This window comes from Chelonia mydas, chromosome 3 (assembly GCF_015237465.2).
Source record: "Chelonia mydas isolate rCheMyd1 chromosome 3, rCheMyd1.pri.v2, whole genome shotgun sequence".
In the NCBI taxonomy this organism is placed as follows: Eukaryota; Metazoa; Chordata; order Testudines; family Cheloniidae; genus Chelonia; species Chelonia mydas.
Window position 1 is genome coordinate 177,201,614 of NC_057851.1, and position 23,503 is coordinate 177,225,116.

The window sequence follows — 23,503 nt, forward strand, 5'->3', positions numbered from 1 at the left end:
TGCAGTCACATCTGCCAACTCCTTTAGCACTCTCGGATGCAGCGCATCCGGCCCCATGGACTTGTGCTCGTCCAGTTTTTCAAAATAGTCCTGAACCATTTATTTCTCCACAGAGGGCTGGTCACCCATGCTGTGCTGCCCAGTGCAGTAGTCTGGGAGCTGACCTTGTTTGTGAAGACAGAGGCAAAATAAGCATTGAGTACACTAGCTTTTTCCACATCCTCTGTCACTAGGTTGCCTCCCTCATTCACTTTCCTTGACTTTCTTCTTGTTGCTAACATACCTGAAGAATCCCTTCTTGTTACTCTTAACATCTCTTGCTAGCTGCAACTCCAAGTGTGATTTGGCCTTCCTAATTTCACTCCTGCATGCCTGAGCAATATTTTTATACTCCTCCCTGATCATTTGTCCAATCTTTCACTTCTTGTAAGCTTCTTTTTTGTGTTTAAGATCAGTAAGGATTTCAACATTAAGCCAAGCCGGTCGCCTGCCATATTTACTATTCTTTCTACACATCGGGATGGTTAGTCCCTGTAACTTGAATAAGGATTCTTTAAAATACAGCCAGCTCTCCTGGATTCCTTTCCGCCTCATGATATTCTCCCAGGGGATCCTGCCCATCAGTTCCCTGAGGTTGTCAAAGTCTGCTTTTCTGAAGTCCAGGGTCCGTATTCTGCTGCTTTCCTTTCTTCCTTGTGTCAGGATCCTGAACTCGACCATCTCATGGTCACTGCCTCCCAGGTTCCTTCCACTTCTGCTTCCCCTACTAATTCTTCCCGGTTTGTGAGCAGCAGGTCAAGAAGAACTCTGCCCCAAGTTGGTTCCTCCAGCACTTGCACCAGGAAATTGTTCCGTACACTTTTCCATCTGTGCACCGGTGTATTGCTCTCCCAGCAGATATCAGGGTGATTGAAGCCCCCATGAGAACCACGGCCGGCGATCTAGTAACTTCCGTTAGTTGTCGGAAGAAAGCCTCGTCCACCTCATCCCCCGGTCTGGTGGTCTATAGCAGCCTCCCACCATGACATCACTTTGGTTGCTCACACTTCTAAACTTAATCCAGACACTCTCAGGTTTTTCTGCAGTTTCATACCGGAGCTCTGAGCAGTCATACTGCTCTCTTACATACAATGCAACTCCCCCACCTTTTCTGCCCTGCCTGTCCTTCCTGAACAGTTTATATCCATCCATGACAGTACTCCATTAAGGTGAGTTATCCCACCAAGTCTCTGTTATTCCAAACACAGCATAATTCCTTGACTGTGCCAGGACTTCCAGTTCTCCCTGCTTGTTTCCCAGGCTTCTTGCATTTGTGTATAGACACTTAAGATAACTTGCTGATCGTCCCACCTTCTCAGTATGAGGCAGGAGCCCTCCCCTCCTGCACTCTCCTGCTTGTGCTTCTTCTCACTTCCACTTACCTCAGGGCTTTGGTCTCCTTCCCCCAGTGAACCTAGTTTAAAGCCCTCCTCACTAGGTTAGCCAGCCTGCTTGCAAAGATGCTCTTCCCTCTCTTCATTTGGTGGAGCCCGTCTCTGCCTAACACTCCTCCTTCTTGGAACACCATCCCATGGTCAAAGAATCCAAAGCCTTCCATCGAACACCACCTGCATAGCCATTCGTTGACTTCCACGATTAGATGGTCTCTACCAGGGCCTTTCCTTCCACAGGGAGGATGGATGAGAACACCACTTGCACCTCAAACTCCTGTATTCTTTTTCCCAGAGCCATGTAGTCTGCAGTGATCCACTCAAGGTCATTCTTGGCAGTATCACTGGTGCCCACATGGAGAAGCAGGAAGGGGTAGCGATCCGAGGGCTTGATGAGTCTCAGCAGTCTCTCCACCATATTGTGAATCCTAGCTCCTGGCAAGCAGCAGACTTCTTGGTTTTCCCGGTCGGTGCGGCAGATAGATGACTCAGTCCCCCTGAGGAGAGAGTCCCCGATCACCACCACCCGCCTCCTTCTCTTTGGAACCCCCATCCCTAGGACAGTGCATCTCATGCCTTCCAATCGACGGAGTCTCCTTCTGCTCCCTTCCCTCAGATGTATCATCTAGTCCACTTTCCGCATTAGTACCTGTGGAGAGAACATGAAAACGGTTGCTTACCTGTATCTGCATTGCTGGTACATGGACGCTCCCCTTTCTTCTTCTAGAGGTCACCTGCTGCCAAATTTTTTCACCATCCTTTGTCCCCACTGCGCAGCCTGCTCTGAATCTTCAAAATGTTGTGTCTGTAGAAGCATATCCTGACCTCTGTAAAGGAAATCTTCAGTTTCTCTTATGCAACGCAGGGTCGATACTTGTTTCTCCAGACCTTGAACCTTCTCTTCCAATATGGAGACCCGCTTGAACTTTGTACACACAAAGTCGCTTCTGTCCTGTGGAAAAAAGACAAATATGGCATATCCTGTGCAGGTAACAACAGCTGAACACTCACCATCCATATTACCTTCCTTCTACGAGCTTCCTCAGGTGTTGTAGTAACTACTCAGAGAAGCCTGCAAGATGAAAACCTCAGTGGGCTCTCCCCAGGCGAACTCCAAGGCAAACTCCCTCTGTTCACCTCTCCGCTATTTGCCACTCAGCTGGCTGGCTTTTTATAACAGTCAGGCTCACTCAAGGCTCACCTGGAACAAAGCACTCGCAATTCACACTTTTCAAACAATCAAGCACACGGTCAAACTGACAAACTGTCCCCACAACAGACACTCAGATACTCACCAACACAGCCTCCCTAATGCAGCCTTTACCGTACCTCCTCTGAGGCAGAGCCCAGGCAAATTCCCTCTGTTAGCCTCTCTGCTGTTCGCCGCTCAGCTGGTTTGCAGCTGACTGGCTTTTTATAACAGTCAGGCCCACTCAAGGCTCACCTGGAACAAAGCACTCCCAATTCACACTTTTCAAACAGTCAAGCACACGGTCAAACTGTCCCCACAAGACAAAAATGGGCCAGTGCAAAATGCAGGGAATTTTTATCATGTCTAATTTAAAGGGGGAAAAGCAATATACTCAAACCATTTTCGAACCCACAACTTGGTAGATCAAATGGATCTGACTCAATAGGGGATGTTGAACTGGATCTTTAAGTAAAATAAGTCTGGCTTTGATAATTAAAATCTGTAGTTCAGTACTATAATCTCTCCTTTTTTCCTTATATGTTGTTTTTATTCTCAGCAAACTCTATAAAAATGGATTTTAAAATATTCATAACCATGCATTCAATGGGACAAAACTGAATCAATTGTGAGCATACATTTCCCCCATTCGTTAATGAACAGATACATTTATTTGACTATAGAATACTCTGTTACCCTTAAAATACAACCAAAGGAACCTTGTCCAGCACAACAGGTTGTACCTTGTATCTCCTGATACTATCTTAATTTGAATAGATATCCAAGAGAAAATTGCAGATCCCATGCATATTTCACTGTTGCCAGCTCTTGTGATATTGTGATATTTGGTGGTTTTCTTCAAACTGAAGCTGCTAGAATCCTGCGATTTAGCTATTGATATGGTCTCCCACAGTATTCTTGCCAGCAAGTTAAAGAAGTATGGATTGGATGAATGGACTATAAGGTGGATAGAAAGCTGGCTAGATCGAGCTGTTGATCACTACCCATTGAGCCCGATGATGTCTAGTTGGCAGCCGGTATCAAGCGGAGTACTCCAGGGACTGGTTTTGTTCAACTTCTTCATTAGTGATCTGGATGATGGGATGGATTACACCCACAGCAAGTTTGCGGATGACACTAAGCTGTGGGGGAGAGGTAGATTCGCTTGAGGGTAGAGATAGGGTCCAGAGTGACCAAGACAAATCAGAGGATTGGGCCAAAAGAAGTCTGATGAGGTTCAACAAGGAGAACAACAGAGTCCTGCACTTAGGATAGAAGAATCCCATGCACTGCTACAGGCTGGCGACCAAGTGGCTAAGCGGCAGTTCTGCAGAAAAGGACCTGGGGATTACAGTGGACGAGAATCATAGAATCATAGAATATCAGGGTTGGAAGGGACCTCAGGAGGTCATCTAGTCCAACCCCCTGCTCAAAGCAGGACCAATCCCCAACTAAATCATCCCAGACAGGGCTTTGTCAAGCCTGACCTTAAAAACTTCTTCATTCCACCACCTCCCTGGGTAACGCATTCCAGTGTTTCACCACCCTCCTAGTAAAAAAGTTTTTCCTAATATCCAACCCAATATCCAACCAATCCAATAAACCCTCCGCACTGCAACTTGGGACCATTACTTCTTGTTCTGTCATCTGATACCACTGAGAACAGTCTAGAGCCATCCTCTTTGGAACCCCCTTTCAGGTAGTTGAAAGCAGCTATCAAATCCCCCCTCACTCTTCTCTTCCGTAGACTAAACATCCCCAGTTCCCTCAGCCTCTCCTCATAACTCATGTGTTCCAGTCCCCTAATCATTTTTGTTGCCCTCCGCTGGACTCTTTCCAATTTTTCCACATCCTTCTTGTAGTGTGGGGCCCAAAACTGGACACAGTACTCCAGATGAGGCCTCACCGTTGTCAAATAGAGGGGAACGATCACGTCCCTCGATCTGCTGGCAATGCCCCTACTTATACATCCCAAAATGCCATTGGCCTTCTTGGCAACAAGGGCACACTGTTGACTCATATCCAGCTTCTCGTCCACTGTAACCCCTAGATCCTTTTCTGCAGAACTGATGCTGAGCCATTCGGTCCCTAGTCTGTAGCAGTGCATTGGATTCTTCCGTCCTAAGTGCAGGACTCTGCACTTGTCCTTGTTGAACCTCATCAGATTTCTTTTGGCCCAATCCTCTAATTTTTTCAGGGCCCTCTGTATCCTATCCCTACCCTCCAGCGTATCTACCTCTCCTCCCAGTTTAGTGTCATCTGCAAACTTGCTGAGGGTGCAATCCACACCATCCTCCAGATCATTTATGAAGATATTGAACAAAACCGGCCCCAGGACCGACCCTTGGGGCACTCCACTTGATACCGGCTGCCAACCAGACATGGAGCCATTGATCACTACCCGTTGAGCCCAACAATCTAGCAAGCTTTCTATCCACCTTATAGTCCATTCATCCAGCCCATACTTCTTTAACTTGCTGGCAAGAATACTGTGGGAGACCATATCAAAAGCTTTGCTAAAGTCAAGGAACAACACGTCCACTGCTTTCCCTTCATCCACAGAACCAGTTATCTCGTCATAGAAGGCAATTAGACTAGTCAGGCATGACTTGCCCTAGCTGAATCCATGCTGACTGTTCCTGATCACTTTCCTCTCCTCTAAGTGATTCAGAATTGATTCCTTGAGGACCTGCTCCATGATTTTTCCAGGGATTGAGGTGAAGCTGACTGGCCTGTAGTTCCCCGGATCCTCCTTCTTCCCTTTTTTAAAGATGGGCACTACATTAGCCTTTTTCCAGTTGTCCGGGACTTCCCCCAATCGCCATGAGTTTTCAAAGATAATGGCCAATGGCTCTGCAATCACATCCACAAACTCCTTTAGCACTCTCGGATGTAACGCATCCGGCCCCATGGACTTGTGCTCGTCCAGCTTTTCTAAATAGTCCCGAACCACTTCTTTCTCCACAGAGGGCTGGTCACCTCTTCCCCATGCTGTGCTGCCCAGTGCAGTAGTCTGGGAGCTGACCTTGTTTGTGAAGACAGAGGCAAAAAAAGCATTGAGTACATTAGCTTTTTCTACATCCTCTGTCACTAGGTTGCCTCCCTCATTCAGTAAGGGGCCCACACTTTCCTTGACTTTCTTCTTGTTGCTAACATACCTGAAGAAACACTTCTTGTTACTCTTAACATCTCTTGCTAGCTGCAACTCCAGGTGTGATTTGGCCTTCCTGATTTCACTTCTGCATGCCCGAGCAATGTTTTTATACTCATCCCTGGTCATTTGTCCAATCTGGAAGCTGGATGTGAGTCAACAACGTGCCCTTGTTGCCAAGGCTAATGGCATATTCGGCTACATTAGTAGGAGCATTGCCAGCAGATCGAGGAAAGTGATTATTCCCCTCTATATTCAGCACTGGTGAGGCCACATCTGGAGAACTGTGTCCAGTTTTGGGCCCCCCACTACAGAAAGGATTTGGACAAATTCAAGAGAGTCCAGCAGAGGGCAACAAAAATGATTAGGTTGCTGGGGCACATGACTTTTATGAGGAGAGGCTTATTTAGTCTGCTGAAGAGAAGAGTGAGGGGGGATTTGATAGCAGCCTTCAACTACCTGAAGGGGATTCCAGAGAGGATGGAGCGAGGCTGTTCTCAGTGGTGGCAGATGACAGAAGAAGGAGCAATGATCTCAAGGTGCAGTGGGGGAGGTCTAGGTTGGATATTAGGAAAAATGATTGTAACGTTTCACTCTATATGATTTTATAAAAATATGCTAATGAGTGTGAATATAATGTAACTGGAATATGCTTCATGCAAAAGGACTCTTCTAAGGTATCATTACAAAGCTTATAATCTACTGAGTGTGGTCATCCTATTTGTATAAATGTACCACTCTTGTATCTGAAATTAGAAATATGAAATATAACTCTGAGATCCTATTGTAGTTATGCAAAGTGTGGGCCATTAATGGTGGTTTGGAATCTTAATGGCTCCCATTAACCAGGACAATTGACTGTAGATGGCTCTGTTTTACTTGTAAGTCTTCCTGTATATCTGTGGGCTGGCAAGTGGGTAATGAAGTCTTACAGTGACATGTGATCATGTCACCTGAATTGGAATCCATTTTTAACCCTGGTGCTTTTCCATTGAGAAGAGGGGTGGGAACCCAGAGGGACAAAGGATTCCTGCCTTATGCAAAAGATATATAAGTGGGTGGGACAGAAAAAAGCAGGCAGCCATCATGAGAAATCCCCTAGCTACCACCTGAGCTGGAACAAGGGCTGTACCAGGGGTAAGGATTGTGCCCAGACTAGGAAGGCATCCAGTCTGTGAAAGAAACTTATTGAAACATCTCTGGGGGTGAGATTTTATTTGTATTCAGTTTTATTACTGTACTAGACTAGACTTGCATGTTTTATTTTATTTTGCTTGGTAATTCACTTTGTTCTGTCTGTTACTACTTGGAACCACTTAAATCCTACTTTTGGTATTTAATAAAATCACTTTTTACTTATTAATTAACGCAGAGTATGTATTAATACCGGGGGGGGGGGGCAAACAGCTGTGCATATCTCTCTATCAGTGTTATAGAGGGCGAACAATTTATGAGTTTACCCTGTATAAGCTTTATACAAGGTAAAACAGATTTATTTGGGGTTTGGACCCCATTGGGAGTTGGGCATCTGAGTGTTAAAGACAGGATCACTTCTTAAGCTGCTTTCAGTTAAGTCTGCAGCTCTGGGGCATGTGGTTCAGACCCTGGGTCTGTGTTGGAGCAGACTGGTGTGTCTGGCTCAGCAAGACAGGGTGCTGGAAAGGGAGGTGTGCCAAGACTACTTCTGCCCAAGCTGGCAGGGAAAGCAGGGGCAGAAGTAGTCTTGGCACATCAGTTGGCAGCCCCAAGGTGGTTTCTGTGATCCAACCCGTCACAACTATTTCACTAGGAGGGTGGTGAAGCACTGGAATGGGTTACCTAGGAAGGTGGTGGAATCTCCATCCTTAGAGGTTTTTAAGGCCCAGTTTGAGAAAGCCCTGGCTGGGATGATTTAGTTGGGGTTGGTCCTGCTTTGAGCAGGGGGTTAGACTAGATGACCTCCTGAGATCTCTTTCAACCCTAATCTTCTATGATTCTATGACTTTGAGAGAATCTCATCTTTAGTTTAAAAAGAAATATATAAAGTTTCTAGGCTTCAAGTTTGCAATGAAAACTTTGAAAATGTGACCCAAAATACTCAAACTCTATAGAAGTCAAATAAAAGAACTCCAAATTATTACTTTTTTAAAACCACATGATTTTTAAAATAATCTCTTAATTTTTGGTGCCTGACTCCTGGTGTTGGCAATAATGATATTTGCAGTAGTTAAGGAAGTTAAAAAGCAAACCTCTCACCTTTGTCACTGGTTCAAATTCAACCTAAATTGGTAGTGATCAGAACTATTGCCAAATGAATGTTGTTTGATGGTCGAAGAGAAATGAATTATCAGTTGTGAAATATGAGTATCTTCATGTTAGAGTAGCACAAAGGCAACAGCTAGCTATGATTGGAAAAGAGACTCACAGCAAGTACACAGTAAGAGCACACCAAAAAAAGGGAAATTTTAAAAGGTAAAGTAAAGAATTAACATATTCAATTCCGCAGGATTTTAAAGAACAATATAAACCTCAGAAGAATACACAATGATGCTCTGAAGGGGGCCACTGAGCCAGATATTTTGTATGTATCACACTGCTTTACTCTTCACTTTTACATAGGTTGCAAGTGAACTGTACTGTAACAAATGAAGTATCTAATTTCAGTAGAGAGACAGATTTTGTTTCTTTGATTGAGGAAGGACCTTGGATCTCTGATTTCCTGAGTTGATCTAGTCTGATAGAGGTGTCATGCAATAGAATTAGAGGGCTCAGTGTTTGTACCATGATAGATATCTACCAACCAATTCCAAGCAGCATTAGTACTGACCTCTCTGGACGCCAGGTGCCCATAAGTAATTTTGGCCTCAGATGAATTTTTCTAAGTTCTCCCACCTCTACGTTGTAGATTCTGAGGCTACAAAGTAATTTGGCTTTTGGGATAATGAGCATAATTTACTATTTTATGTATATTTTTATTATTCCTTATAAAAATAAATAGTTAATTATACATATGTTCGGAAGGATTAGATTTGTATTGATAAATGTTGGTTTCATCATACACATTGATTTCTCCGTACACACACATGAAAAAATATTCCCATCAATAATAACTAAAATTTACAGATAGGAAAAGTAAGACAAATGCTGCTTGAGAACTTATTAGAATTTGATTTAAGGATATTTATTTTGTATATTTTGATATGAGATGTTGATAGTTTGTGGTTTAACAGTTATAAAGTTTTAACTATTTGAATCTCAACATCTACAGTCACTAAATAATTACTGTCTGATCCCCCACATTGTCTGATGGCCCCATAATTTCTTGCAACTGTGAAAATTTTAATTGATAAAAATTAAAAAATGCTCAACCTATAATTTCACGGAACTGTGAAAATTTAAATAAATTAAAATCTTTAGAAATGCTTTAAAATAACTATTGATATTATGTGTCAAAAAATAAAAGTAAAATTCTGCCAAGCCTAATTATATGTGCTAGCCATGTACTGAAAAAAATTATAAAATCACATTATCATGCTTTATTGATCAGAGATGGAACTCAATAGAGGATAGACTTACTAAATATAACTCAATGAACTGTTTTCTGTACAGTAAAATACAATAGATAGTTTTGTAAAAAGTGCATTCTGTATCATGCTTGTAAATTTATTGTTTAGTGGCGCTTTACAGTATGTGGCATATCTAATAATACTGTAGCATTTTTAGCCTTTTCTAAATGAGATTTATTTATATATATTTTTCTGCTAAAAAGTTAAGAGCTTGACCTTGCAAACTCTTACTTAGGTAAACAGTCTTTACTCCCATGAGTAGACCCATTGAAGTCAATGGGACTGTTTTCACAAGTAAGGATCTCTTTTGTGTGACAGAATTTTTGAGATTAGGCCCTATGATACATAGGATTTTTTTTTCTTAAGGTATTTTATATGTATCAAAAGAAAAGAGAGATTTCTCCTTATTCCAGGGATATTTCTTCAACATCATTGGAATAACTACCTACTTATGGACTGGAGGCCATTCAAGTCTTAAATGTAATATGGTCTTACTCTCTAAAGAGGACTACCACCATTGGACAAATTTGTTAATTTTCTGGAAGCTGTTTTAACCTATCCCAACTACTGCTGTGCTTTTAGAAACCTAAGGATGTAAGAGTAAGTGTAAATAGTATGCTGTTGTATCATAGCAATTTGGAAATTCCAGAACAGTGCCTCTGCATTCTGACTTTCATAAACTTTGATGACAAGTAGTCCAGTTCCAAAACAGTATGGGCCCTATACAACCCTGGCATGAAAGTAAGCAAACCACTATGGAAGACAATTGACATATGCCCAGTTATGTCAGAGCTGAATTTGGCTTCATCTGTCTTATAGCCACCTAGTAACACAGTAAGAAGACTATTCTGATTGTGTTTAACATGTGGCTTTTTCCAGTATGTCAGTCAAAAGAGTCTTTAGCTCACTGAAAACGTTTCATATGTTCAATTTCCATCACAATTTACTAGGATATTATCCTAAACAAAGGACTTCTTGTAACATTCAGTCTTGGAGTTTATTTAGTGACGATCAAAATTTTGATCTGATAAACAGGGTACACCTTCAAATAATCATCTATGCCCCCATCCTTAACATAAAACAATAGAAAACAGAGCACTCAAGCCAATCACACTGCTTTAAATGAAAGTGACGTTATTAAAAAGATATGCTAAAGAATACATGTGTGAGATCCTATTTATAACAAACAGCTGATTGGAGCTTGTGTGTTTGTTATAACACCAAGTAATGCAAAAGGTGAGAATATATATTATATTATATATATATAATAGCACTAACTATTCCTAAGGTTGCCTGTCACATCCCATCCCTGTTTTCAGTTGCTTATAATTTTGCCAAACTTTAACCATTTGGGCTGCAATTCTACATATCAGGTGTCTGTCTCGGGCTGATTTTTATTTTTTTGGGGGGGGGAGGGGGAAATCATGCCCAAGTCTGTCTCTGTGCCCTGCTTCTCATATCTCCCTGGCTACCCCACTCTCCCACTTTTCCTTTCAACCCTCCATCCCCTACTGCTACTGCTTCCCTCTCCTCCTCTCCACTCTCCCATGTCCCACCACATCCTGCTCTTAAAATCTCATGACTATGCCAATCTCATGATTTTTGAAGGTTTGTGGTTAGTAACACTCAGCCTATAACTTTTTATGGAGTGCTCACAACACAGAGTAGCATTCACAGCCAGGAGCAATTGATGTCAGACAGGAGAACTGGGAAGCATGAGACTTACTGAGCTACTGAGTTTTCTGGTCAACAGTAAAGAATTTATGTTTTTTTTATGACAGGTATAAGATTTTTCCCCCCCATAGACGTCTACAAAGTATATACACACAGGAGTGGTGTATCTAAACAGGAAAACCAGGCTAACATTAAGGGCTGGTCTACACTACAAAGTTAGGTCAGCAAACTACATGGCTCAGGGCTGTGAAAAATTTCCTCCCTGTGTGATGTAATTAAGCTGACCTAAGCCCAGGTGTACACAGTGGTAGGACAATGGCAGTATCCTTCCGTTGACCTAGCTACTGCCTCTCAGGGAGGTGGATTACCTATAGCAATGAAAGAATCCCTTCTGTCTCTGTCATAAATGTTGACAATGCTGCAACTGTGCCAATGTAGCATTTCTAGTATAGACATACCCTAAGCTTCCACAACTTGAATTATTTACTTTAGGACAATGAATCAGAAAAAAAAACCCCACAATGATATAATAGGTAAAAGAATTTGGGTTAATTGGACATAACTAGACATGAGGCCAAATCTGCGCCCCTTATCAGATGAGTAATCCCACTGAAGTCATTTGCAAGGGCAAGGCAAACAGGATCCACATCCAGACTGAAAACTCAACTCTCTTTTTTCCTCCCTCTGCCCTTCAGACAAAATTCTTCACTTTTCATTTTTGACAGCTTCTTCCAGCAATGTGACAGTGAGGAAACAGACCAATGAAACGCTGTAAGTACTTCTATGCAAACTGATGCTGGCAATAACATGGTTGCAATCCCTCTCACAATTCATGTGATTATTTTTCATACAAGTGAACTTAGTTTTATGCCAGTTCAGGCATCATTACGGGGCATGCAGACTGCGAGGAAATTTTGCTATTAAACTAGGATTTGCTGGATCATGTTTAAAATGCTGTAGTGTCATGGCCTGTATTCATGCTAGTCTGTTTTCTGGATACTTTGAAGAATTTCACATCACTGATGAAATATTTTAGAAAATGAAGAGCCTGTATTGAGAACCTGGCAGGCCTGCAAATAATGGCAGGCACAGATGTTTGTACGATCCATACAGTGCCATAAATGTATATGGCCTTTCTCAGAGTAACAGAGTCACAAAATTCTCGTTTTTACAAATAGACTAAAACACATTCCATTCCTCTTCCAATCTAAGAGAATCCAAAAGACAAGCCAAGACACAGGACAATAGTTCAGGTAATGGAAAAATGCAGGGATCTGTAAGTTGTAGAACAAATTGTGAATGTTTCAGATGGTCATCGAAATACAGATCCAACTTCATTTGCAGGTCAAGGCCTTGATTCAGGAAAACACTTAAGCATGAACTTAAACCTAAGCTTAACTTCAAAGGTGCTTAAGTTGCATTCACATTAAAGCTAAGAATGTGCTAACCTGTGGTCCTGAATTGAGTTGCTTTCCTGAATATGGGCCCAAATCACAGATTCCAGGTGGTGTGTTTGTCTTTCAGATGCTGCTGATGGTACAGGAAAGGCTTCACAACCAACCAATTAGCAATCAGTTGTTTGGAGAACTAAACAAAGGGCAAACTGATTTTTAACTGTTTTGTTTTCATTTTTAGACCTACCTCTATGATGTTACTGACCAAGGGATTCAGAGAGATTTCTTTTTAAAGCTTTGAAAATTTTTTAGTTACTAATTTTGTTTTAAAAAGGTAACTCAGACCTTGAACCTGTTCACTGCCTGTCAAGGGATATGAACAACCTGTCCTCCTCTGTGGCGGGGCAGGATGTGATACCACCACGGTTGCAGTCTACCAGACTATCCTTTGGCCGAAAGCACAGCCTAGAAGCCGGCATCACTACAACTGCCCCTGGGGTCATATGGCCTAGTGGCTGGAGTCAATATAACCGCCCTTAGGGTCAGGGCTGTGTGGCCATGAAGCATAGCCATGAGTGGGCCTGGTGGGCCGTGGCCCATCCACTTAGCATCCAGGCCCAAACCCCAGCCCCTGGCGCTCCTGCTGAGATTGGGTGGATGGAGCAGGGCAAGCCCCCGCACTGCAACATTGCGCCAGAAACAGTGGTGGCGGTCGGGAGCCCCGGGCCCTTTTAAATCACCTGGGTGGGCCACAGGGCTCCTAGGCACGTGCGACTGCTCCGGGATCTGCACTTTGGGGGCGTCCTGTGGGCCAGTGCAATTGGTCCCAGAAATGATGGGTCGATCCCAGAAGTGACAGATTCATCATTTCCGCCCCGGGCCCCGCACCCTCTTGGGAAGGCCCTGGCCCTGGCGCCCGGAATTGCTATCAACGGGCCTAGGCATCAGGGGTATTTGCCAATACCCTTTTGTTCAATCCAGTGTCAACTAATATTTGCATCCCCCCAGTCGTTCCAGGAGCTCTTTGTAGTACGGCATTAGATACACTTCAAAATGGGAGATGGCATGAACCTTTTGAAAATTAATGCAAAACAAGATGGCCCCATGTGGTGTCGTAACCAGCACGATCAAGCTTTGCCATTTACTTTGAGATTCTTCTATCACCCCCATCTCCAGCATTGTCTCTAATTCCTGGCGGACAACATCCCACATCTTCCTGGGAAGGGACCAGTGGTCATCCCTCACCCTCTGTCCCAGGGTTGTTGCAGTGTGGTAGCTTATGATATTGATCTGCCCTGGGTGTGTTGACAGGACATTCGGGAAGTTCTGCATGAGATATTGTAATTGTTCTCATTGTGCGGAACTAAGACTTGCTCCCATTGCCACTGACTTCGGGTCCAGAGGTTCTCCCACTAGTAGTCCCAGTTCCAGTTCTGGGGTGAAGGTGCAATGAATAAGGCCTCTCTGTCCTTCCAGGCCTTGAACAAGTTCATGTGATATGTGTGTACTTCCTTCTGTCGTCCTGGCAACCTGATCTCATAATCTACTGGTCCCACCCCACGAGACACCTCAAAGGGGCCTTGCCACTTGGCTAATAGCTTTGACTCAGTGAAGGGCAATAAGAGTAGGACCCAGTCCCCAGGTTCAAAACTGCGTACCTTAGTCCCCTGTTGTATTGTTGATCCTGGGTTCGCTGGGCTTGTAACAGGTTCTCATTAGTGAAGACTCCCAAGGCTTGGAGACGTTCACGGAGTCAAAACACATAGTGGGTGGTTCCCAGAACCTGTGTCTCTTGTGACTCCCAGTCCTCTCTCAGGAGGTCGAGAATGCCCCAAGGTTGTTTCCAATAGAGGAGCTCAAAGGGGGAGAACCCGGTCAAGGCTTGGGGGACCTCCCACACGATGAACAGTAGATCAGGCAGCAATGAGTCCCAGTGCCAGGGATCATCTTCTACAAACTTGTGGAGTATTGACTTGAGGGTTCTGTTAATGCGTTTGACTAACTCATCAGTTTGTGGGTGGTACACTGAAGTCCTGAGGGTTCGCACATTCATGAGGTGGCATAACTTGGCTATCAGTCTGGAGGACACATTGGTGCCCTGATCAGTTAAGATATCCTTGGGTATCCTGATACAAGTGAAAATCTTCACTAACTATGTCGCGATGTTAGAGGCCATGGCCACACACAAGTGGATGGACTCGGGATAGCGTGTTGCGTAATCGACAAGTACAAGGATGAATTAATTCTCTGTCTGGCTCCTCTCTAGAGGTCTGATGAGTTCCATGCCAACTCATTTGAATGGTATGCTGACCATGGGGAGAGATATGAGAGGGGTCTGGGGTACCCCTTTCAGTCCAGTCCGCTGGCACTCAGGGCAGGATGCACAATAAACCCTTACCTCCTGGTGTATGCCCGGCCAAAAGAACTGGAGTGCTATCCTCTGGAGGTTCTTCTCTCTACCCAGATGTCCCGCCCAGGGTACTGCATGAGCCAGCTGCAGGAAACTCTGGGGCACCAAGAGCTGTCAGATAACTTCCCGTGTTTGGGGTTCCTGTACCACTTGGTAGAGGCAGTCTCCCCAGATCTCAAACTGTGGTCCTTGGGGAGGGTGTGGCATATTGTCTCCTTCTTGGTCTGGGGTCACCGCCTGCTCCCAGGATTGACTTAAAGATGGGTCCTCCCTCTGCTCTTGGACAAAGTCCCCGTCACACTCCAACTCCACCTGGGCATCTTCGACGGGGTGCTCCACGCCTGGAGGGGACTTGATGGGTCGCTCAAGGGGGTTAGACGGCCCTTCACTGGGGTTGGGTTCTGAGGGGTGACCAAAGAGTTCCCCCCTCATTGATCCTCCTTCCTCTCCTCCCAGATGTTGTCGACCATGGTTTCACAGGATTTCCCCAAATTCCGGCCAGTCTTACCCCAATGTCATGGGGTAGGCTAACCTGGGAGCTATGCTGACTTGGAGGGTTTCTTCCCAGCTGTAGATCTCAAGTCTTACTCAGGTGGTTGTTTAAGGCCGTATATCCCCATGGATGCTGTAGGTGTATCCTTGTCCTGGAGAGTTCAAGGTCGGGAACGAGTCCCTCCCAAATAATTGTCTGACTACAGCCTGAGTCTACTAAGTCTGTTGTGGAGATTCCTTCCACTAGAACCAGGACTACAAGTTTTTCCGGACCTTTCCTCTGGGCTTGAGGGCTGGCTACGCAGACTTGCCCATAACTACAATCCATGTAAGGTCAGTCCCTCCCGAAAGTCTCCCTCTTGGCCACACTCCCAGCAGCCATCTTGGGTTCCCCCAGTCCCAAGGTCCACCTTTGGTGGGCTCTGTCCCTCCTGAGGGTCTCTTTCCCTGTTGGTCCGGGTCCAGCTGACTGGACGCTGGCATTCGAGGGTGAAGGAGTGGTCGGGAGAGGGGTCGGGATTCCTCTGGGTCCATCTTGCGGAGGAATCCCCCAGCCAGCCCATCTCTCCTCCTCAGGCTCCCAGATTTCCGAGGCCGTGCCTCCAACCCATTGGCTTCCAAGTAGTCGTCCATCTGTTCTATGGCCTCTGCCAGCGTCGTCGGCCAGTGCTGCTGCACCCACTCCTTCCCTACATTCGGGAGGATCTGAGTAAACTGTTCAAGGACAACGACCTCTGCTACTTGGGCCCCCGACGGTTTCTCTGACTCCAACCATTGCCAGGCATTATCCTGCAGGCACTGGGCTACCACCCGGGGTCTAGCCCCTGGCGGGTACCTTTCTTACTGGAAGCGCCAGTGTTGCATGTCAAGGTTAATTCCTGCCTAGTCCATAATGGCAGCCTTCACTCTTTCATACACTAGTGCATCCTGTGGGTCCAACCCCCGGTAGGCTGCCTGGGCTGACCCCATCAGTTAGGGAGCTAACATTGTAGCCCAGTTCTCTGGTGGCCACTTAGCGGTGGTGTCTAGCCATTCAAACGTCACCAGAAATGCCTTGGGGTCATTGCTGGGTCTCATTTTTGACAGTCATATTGGCAGACTGGTGGGCAGGGCCCCCCACATCCTGCCCAGTTGGGCCAGGGTTCGGCATGCCCATTGGGTGCATCAGGGTGGCCATTTGCTGGATCAGGTGTTCTTGTTGGGTCTGGTTTGCAATGCCAGCTCCTTAATCATTTGTTGCTATGGGGCCGTGATTTGTTGCAACAGCTGTGTCTGGTGTTGCTGATGTTGGGTATCCTGTTGCTGTTGACTTTCCAACAGTCATTGCAGAATCTTGTCAGTCTCCATCTTGGGCAGAACGACAAGTAGGCAGGCAAACAAGGATTATGCTGCTAACAAAATCCTCCTCCTAGGGCCTTTCAGCAAGGAACAGTTGCTGCCCATGTTTTCCACCACATGTTGAGGGATAAGCACACCACGTCTTCCTTTGGGGTGGGGTGGAGTGTGATACCACCATGCTTGCAGTCTACCAGACTGTCCTTCGGCTGAAAGCAGCATGGCCTAGAGGCCAGTGTCAATACAACTATCCCTGGGGTCACAGCTGAGCGTGGCCTAGTGGCTGGCATCAATATAACTGCCCTAGGGTCAGGGCTCTGTGGCCTAGCAGCCAGTGCCAGGGGAGTGGGCTGCCACCTAGGGGCAGGTGGCGGCCATGGTGGGGGACCCAGGCTCTCCCTCTCCACTGGGTCCCAGCCCAGGGCCCTGTCGATGACAGGTGTGATTGTCACCCGGTCAGCGGGGTATCCAACCGCAACATGCTGACCTTCCTCAGGCAGTAGATACCACTCCCCCAGCCTCCCCGAGCAACTTCCTAATGTGATTCCTGAGGTAGCAGCTGATATGCCATTGGGACCTCTGGGCTCCCTTGGGGGAATATCTCTCTGGAAGTCCAGCTCCCGGCCTTTCGCTGAGGGTGGCATGTCACAAGTCTGGTCTCCGGGTTCTTGGGCTCCTGCAGTCCACGGCTGTAGCAGCTCCTGGCCTGGAGCTTCCACCAAGCGTCCTCTCGCCTTGGTGGTAGGTCTAGAATGAGCTGGGCTGCTCCCTTTTATACTAAGATATCAGTTGGAGCATGCCCACTATGGTCTGAGGGGTGGGACTTCTGCTGCCCATAGCATGGAGTTAACCCCCTCTTGCCCAGTGCGGGATATGCACACCCCATCACCCTGTCCTTTCCATGGCACCTGCTGTGGTGCCACCATCCATGGAATGTTAGCACTTACCATACCCAATATCTGCATCAGCAGACAATTCAGATATGGTCAAAGAGTTAAAAATTCAACCACTGGTCCATAGAAAATACTCTCAGGTTCTTGAAAAATAAATTCCACAATAAAACAACACTAAAGGCCTGTGCTAAGAGAGTGTATGTATGAGAGACAGAAATGAGAATATTTATACGATACTTAGTCCAACATGGGTTAAACAGTGCTGTTAGGCACAGCCTTCACAAAAGATTGTATGGAAACGGCACTGCCCTGGAAGGCATTATGACTAGGAGAATCTAAGGCTTAATCCACGGGTAGTCAACAGGTCGATCGTTGGCCAAATCTGGACTGACAGATGCTTTTGAGCAGACAGCGGAATCTTTTTATGTACTTATAATTATTATTATTGTTGTTATTATTTTCTCTGGAGTCTGAGCCTTGATCAAGAAATTCGGGCCTTGACAAAAAATAATTGATTACTCTAGCTTAATCCCTCCCCTGCTCCACTCTATAGGGCAGAGAGAAGTTAGTTTCTGCACTTCTTGCAATGGCACAGTTTACTTACACGCCCTCCCCCCGCACCCCCAACCCCCTGCAACCCAGCTAACAAGTAGTGTTGTGAAATATGCCTAGACCCTGCCCTATTGCTGGTAGGAGAGAGCATGTGGAGGTCTAGTTCCTGCTTGTTCTTTCTACCTCCTCTCCATTCTGTAACTAGATCTGTACTTTGAGCAGTCCTTACTCAGAGCCAAGCACAGAATAAGTTTGGCTTTGCTCAGCTGATTAAGACAGGGGCACAGTCTAGACTTTATGTAATCCTAATGCACCAATTTTTCCCTCTTCAACCTTTATTTGAAGATATTTCTGCTCTCATATTCATAATAGCTTCTGAACCATACAGTGTTTTTTTCCATACAAACACAGTACAAAGTCCTGAGACTATTTTCCTTTCCTAGTAGTAATAAACACAAATCAAATCTTTAGGCACCCTATTTTAGTTAGGCCTCTCTGATTTTTTGACAAGCCTATATCCTGAGCACTCTATGATAATACATACAAACACAATAACAACAATAAATTTCAGTAACTACTGCATTCGGTCAACATGTGCATTATAATACAGTCTGTACTGTACTATCAGCATCATTTGAAAGTGGTTTGGCTGGGAAGTAAATGAGCAAAATTTTGAGAACGGATTTTTTTGGATGTGACATTCATTTATTTTCTCTCTACACTTGCTTTCCAAAGAAAATAGATCCTTTACCAACAGCTTCATTGTATACGTTGATGCAAATACTGAATCTACAGAAATAAATCTAAGAGGCATCTAGCTCTCAAGGAATCTTTCATCAGTTCTGTGTTTACTTTATAACAGAAACACGTGTTCCAGTCCCCTAATCATTTTTGTTGCCCTCTGCTGGACATTTTCCAATTTTTTCACATCCTTCTTCTAGTGTGGGGCCCAAAACTGTACACAGTACTCCAGATGAGGCCTCACCAATGTAGAATAGAGGGGAACGATCACGTCCTTTGATCGGCTGGCAATGCCCCTACTTATACAGCCCAAAATGCCTTTGGCTTTCTTGGCAACAAGGTGAGTGCGACGCGGCTGGGGCCGGGGCAAGGAAAGCCGAGTGGGCTGGAGCCGCGTCGCTCCGCTTCCCGACGCAGGTGAGTACAGCAGGCGTCCTTTCTTCAACCTCCCTGCACTCACTGGTGGCAGGAAGCAGAGCACGTGCCTGGGAGCTGGCTGAGTGGAGCAGGCTGGGGCCACGTTGCTCCGCTTCCCGCTGCTACCGGTGAGTGCCTGTCAGGGGGCGGAGGGTGTGGATAGGAGTCAGAGCAGTCAGAGGACAGGGCGCAGGGGGGTTTGGTAGGGGTGGAGTCCTAGGGGTGATTAGGGATGGGGGTCTTTGGGGGGGTGTGGTCAGGGAACAAGGAACAGGGAGGGCCAAAGCAAGTTCGATATAATGCGGTCTCACCTATAACGCAGTGAGATTTTTTTGTCTCCCAAGGAACGTGTTATATCGGGGTAGAGGTGTAGTTGAAAGCAGCTATTAAATCCCCCCTCATTCTTCTCTTCTGCAGACTAAACAATCCCAGTTCCCTCAGCCCCTCCTCATCAGTCATGTGCTCCAGTCCCCTAATCAGTTTTGTTGCCCTCCTCTGGACGCTTTCCAATTTTTCCACATCCTTCTTGTAGTCTGGGGCCCAAAACTGGGCACAGTACTCCAGATGAGGCCTCACCAATGTCGAATAGAGGGGAACGATCACGTCCCTCGATCTGCTGGCAATGCCCCTACTTATACATCCCAAAATGCCATTGGCCTTCTTGGCAACAAGGGCACACTGTTGACTCATATCCAGCTTCTCGTCCACTGTAACCCCTAGGTCCTTTTCTGCAGAACTACTGCCTAGCCATTCGGTCCCAAGTCTGTAGCAGTGCATGGAATTCTTCCGTCCTAAGTGCAGGACTCTGCACTTGTCCTTGTTGAACCTCATCAGATTTCTTTTGGCCCAATCCTCTAATTTGTCTAGGGCCCTCTGGATCCTATCCCTACCCTCCAGCATATCTGCCACTTGTCCCAGTTTAGTGTCATCTGCAAACTTGCTGAGGGTGCAGTCCACGCCATCCTCCAGATCATGAATGAAGATATGGAACAAAACCAGCCCCAGGACCGACCATTGGGGCACTCCGCTTGGTACCGGCTGCCAACTAGACATGGACCAATGATCACTACCCATTGAGCCAGACAATCTAGCCAGCTTTCTATCCACTTTATAGTCCATTCATCCAGCCCATACTTCTTTAACTTACTGGCAAGAATACTGTCAAAAGCTTTGCTAAAGTCAAGGAATAACACGTCCACTGCTTTCCCCTCATCCACAGAGTCAGTTTATCTCATCATAGAAGGCAATTAGATTAGTCAGGCATGACTTGCCCTTGCTGAATCCATGCTGACTGTTCCTGATGACTTTCCTCTCCTCTAAGTGATTCAGAATTGATTCCTTGAGGACCTGCTCCATGATTTTTCCAGGGACTGTGATGAGGCTGCCCGGCCTGTAGTTCCCTGGATCCTCCTTCTTCCCTTTTCTAAAGATGGAAACTACATTAGCCTTTTTCCAGTCGTCCGGGACCTCCCTCGATCGCCATGAGTTTTCAAAGATAATGGCCAATGGCTCTGCAATCACATCTGCCAACTCCTTTAGCACTCTCGGGTGCAGCGCATCCGGCCCCAGGGACTTGTGCACATCCAGCTTTTCTAAATAGTCCCGAACCATTTATTTCTCCACAGAGGGCTGGTCACCCATGCTGTGCTGCCCAGTGCAGTAGTCTGGGAGCTGACCTTGTTTGTGAAGACAGAGGCAAAAAAAGCACTGAGTACATTAGCTTTTTCCACATCCTCTGTCACTAGGTTGCCTCCCTCATTCAGTAAGTGGCCCACACTTTCCTTGATTTTCTTCTTGTTGCTAACATACCTGAAGAAACCCTTCTTGTTACTCTTAACATCTCTTGCTAGCTGCAATTCCAGGTGTGATTTGGCCTTCCTGATTTCACTCCTGCATGCCCGAGCAATATTTTTATTGCCTCCCTGGTCATTTGCCCAGTCTTTCACTTCTTGTAAGCTTCTTTTTTGTGTTTAAGATCAGCAAGGATTTCACTGTGAAGCCAAGCTGGTCGCCTGCCATATTTACTATTCTTTCTACACATCAGGATGGTTTGTTCCTGTAACCTCAGTAAGGATTCTTTAAAATACAGCCAGCTCTCCTGGAAAAGATGGAGAAGGAAAAGGTTGAGAATCTTTAGGTAGAAAAAGGGACACCTATTTTTTTTTTGCCAATTTTAATATCCTAATGGATAACTGAGAAATTAAGATTTCATGATCTGACATTTTTATTGATCTTTCTAACCTACAGAATGTTAAGGCCTTATCAAACATGCATTTAGTGCAATGGGAACTTTTCCAGTGACTTCAATGAATATTGGATCAGGCCCTTACTCATTTAGGGATCTGTAGTAATGTTCTAGACTTGTCTGGCCATTCACATTTTTTCTCCTTAATTTCCTTCCACATTGTCTCTTTGGGGGTCAGCCAAAAGAAGAGGTCAATTTTACAAAGGCATTTTATGAGTATTCTTTACAATTGGCACATTTTTAACAATTTTATTTCTAAAATGTTCAGACAAATTGTGGATGATGTGTTGCCTATATAGTGGGTGACATGAAGACCTTAGAAGGAGGTACAGCATCTAAAGATTAGCATGAATTTACATATATTTAGACTATAAAGATACTAATGGTTCACGGTTTGCAATTCCTCATTTTCCCGACAATTGCTGGTGATAATGTGATCATTTTGCACTGCCTTCTATTTTCATTACTTTCTTTGTCACATAAATAAGGTGTCAGAGTATTAATACATTGTGAATGGTATTCTGTAAATTATCGTTCCCTAAGGGAGTCAAAGTCTGCTTTTCTGAAGTCCAGGGTCCATATTCTGCTGCTCTCCTTTCTTCCTTGTGTCAGGATCCTGAACTCGACCATCTCATGGTCACTGCCTCCCAGGTTCCCATCCACTTTTGCTTCCCCTACTAATTCTTCCCCATTTGTGAGCAGCAAGTCAAGAAGAGCTCTGCCCCTAGTCGATTGCTCCAGCACTTGCACCAGGAAATTGTCCCCTACACTTTCCAAAAACTTCCTGAATTGTCTGTGCACCACTGTATTGCTCTCCCAGCAGATATCAGGGTGATTGAAGTCTCCCATGAGAACCAGGACCTGCGATCTAGTAACTTCCGTTAGTTGCCGGAGGAAAGCCTTGTCCACCTCATCACCCTGGTCTGGTGGTCTATAGCAGACTTCCACCACGACATCACCCTGGTTCCTCACACTTCTAAACTTAATCCAGACACTCTCAGGTTTTTCTGCAGTTTCATACTGGAGCTCTGAGCAGTCAAACTGCTCTCTTACATACAATGCAACTCCCCCACCTTTTCTGTCCTGCCTGTCCTTCCTGAACGGTTTATATCCATCCATGACAGTACTCCAGTCACGTGAGTTATCCCACCAAGTCTCTGTTATTCCAATCACAGCATAATTCCTTAACTGCAGGACTTCCAGTTCTCCCTGCTTGTTTCCCAGGCTTCTTGCATTTGTGTATAGACACTTGAGATAACTCGCTGATCGTCCCTCTTTCTCAGTATGAGGCAGGAGCCCTCCCTCTGAATCATGGGATCCAGCTTTCTCAGAATCTTGATTTGATTTATTAATATCCTAGCAATTGCTGGCAATTTCATTGTACTCCTTTTTCTACTAACTAGTCATTACAAACTCACTGTTCCGCTCTTCCTTATGTGCAACCTCTCCTTTGCCGATTTTTGCATGGGACTTTATTTGCTGCTTATTGCTTCTGTTGATGCCCAAACCAGGAGTCAGTACTACGACCAGGCAATAGACTGGCAAACAGGCTGTGGTTGCAGTATTGCTGGCGTTTTCAGTGTTTGCAAGTGAACTTTCAGTTTATACATTAACTGTGATCACTCTAGAAAGGTGGCATGCCATCACGTATGCAATGCAATTGGACAGAAAACTGTGACTAAGGCATGCTATAGTGATCATGCTTGCAGGCTGGATATTTTCAATTATAATAGCAGCTTTGCCTCTTTTAGGAGTCAGCAGTTATATGAAGGTCACTATTTGTTTACTCATGGATATTGAAATGTCTCTTTCCCAAGCCTACATATTGATTGTCTAAGCCCTGGTCTACACTAGGACTTTAGGTCGAATTTAGCAGCGTTAAATCGATGTAAACCCGTACCTGTCCACACGATGAAGCCATTTATTTCGACTTAAAGGGCTCTTAAAATCGATTTCCTTACTCCACCCCTGACAAGTGGATTAGCGCTTAAATCGGCCTTGCCGGGTCGAATTTGGGGTACTGTGGACACAATTC

At 45.2% G+C, this 23,503-nt stretch overlaps 1 pseudogene; it reads left to right on the forward strand.

Annotated features, from left to right (window-relative positions):
- The window catches only part of LOC122465088, a 56,724-nt pseudogene that overhangs the window by 28,166 nt on the left and 5,055 nt on the right, over window positions 1-23,503 (forward strand).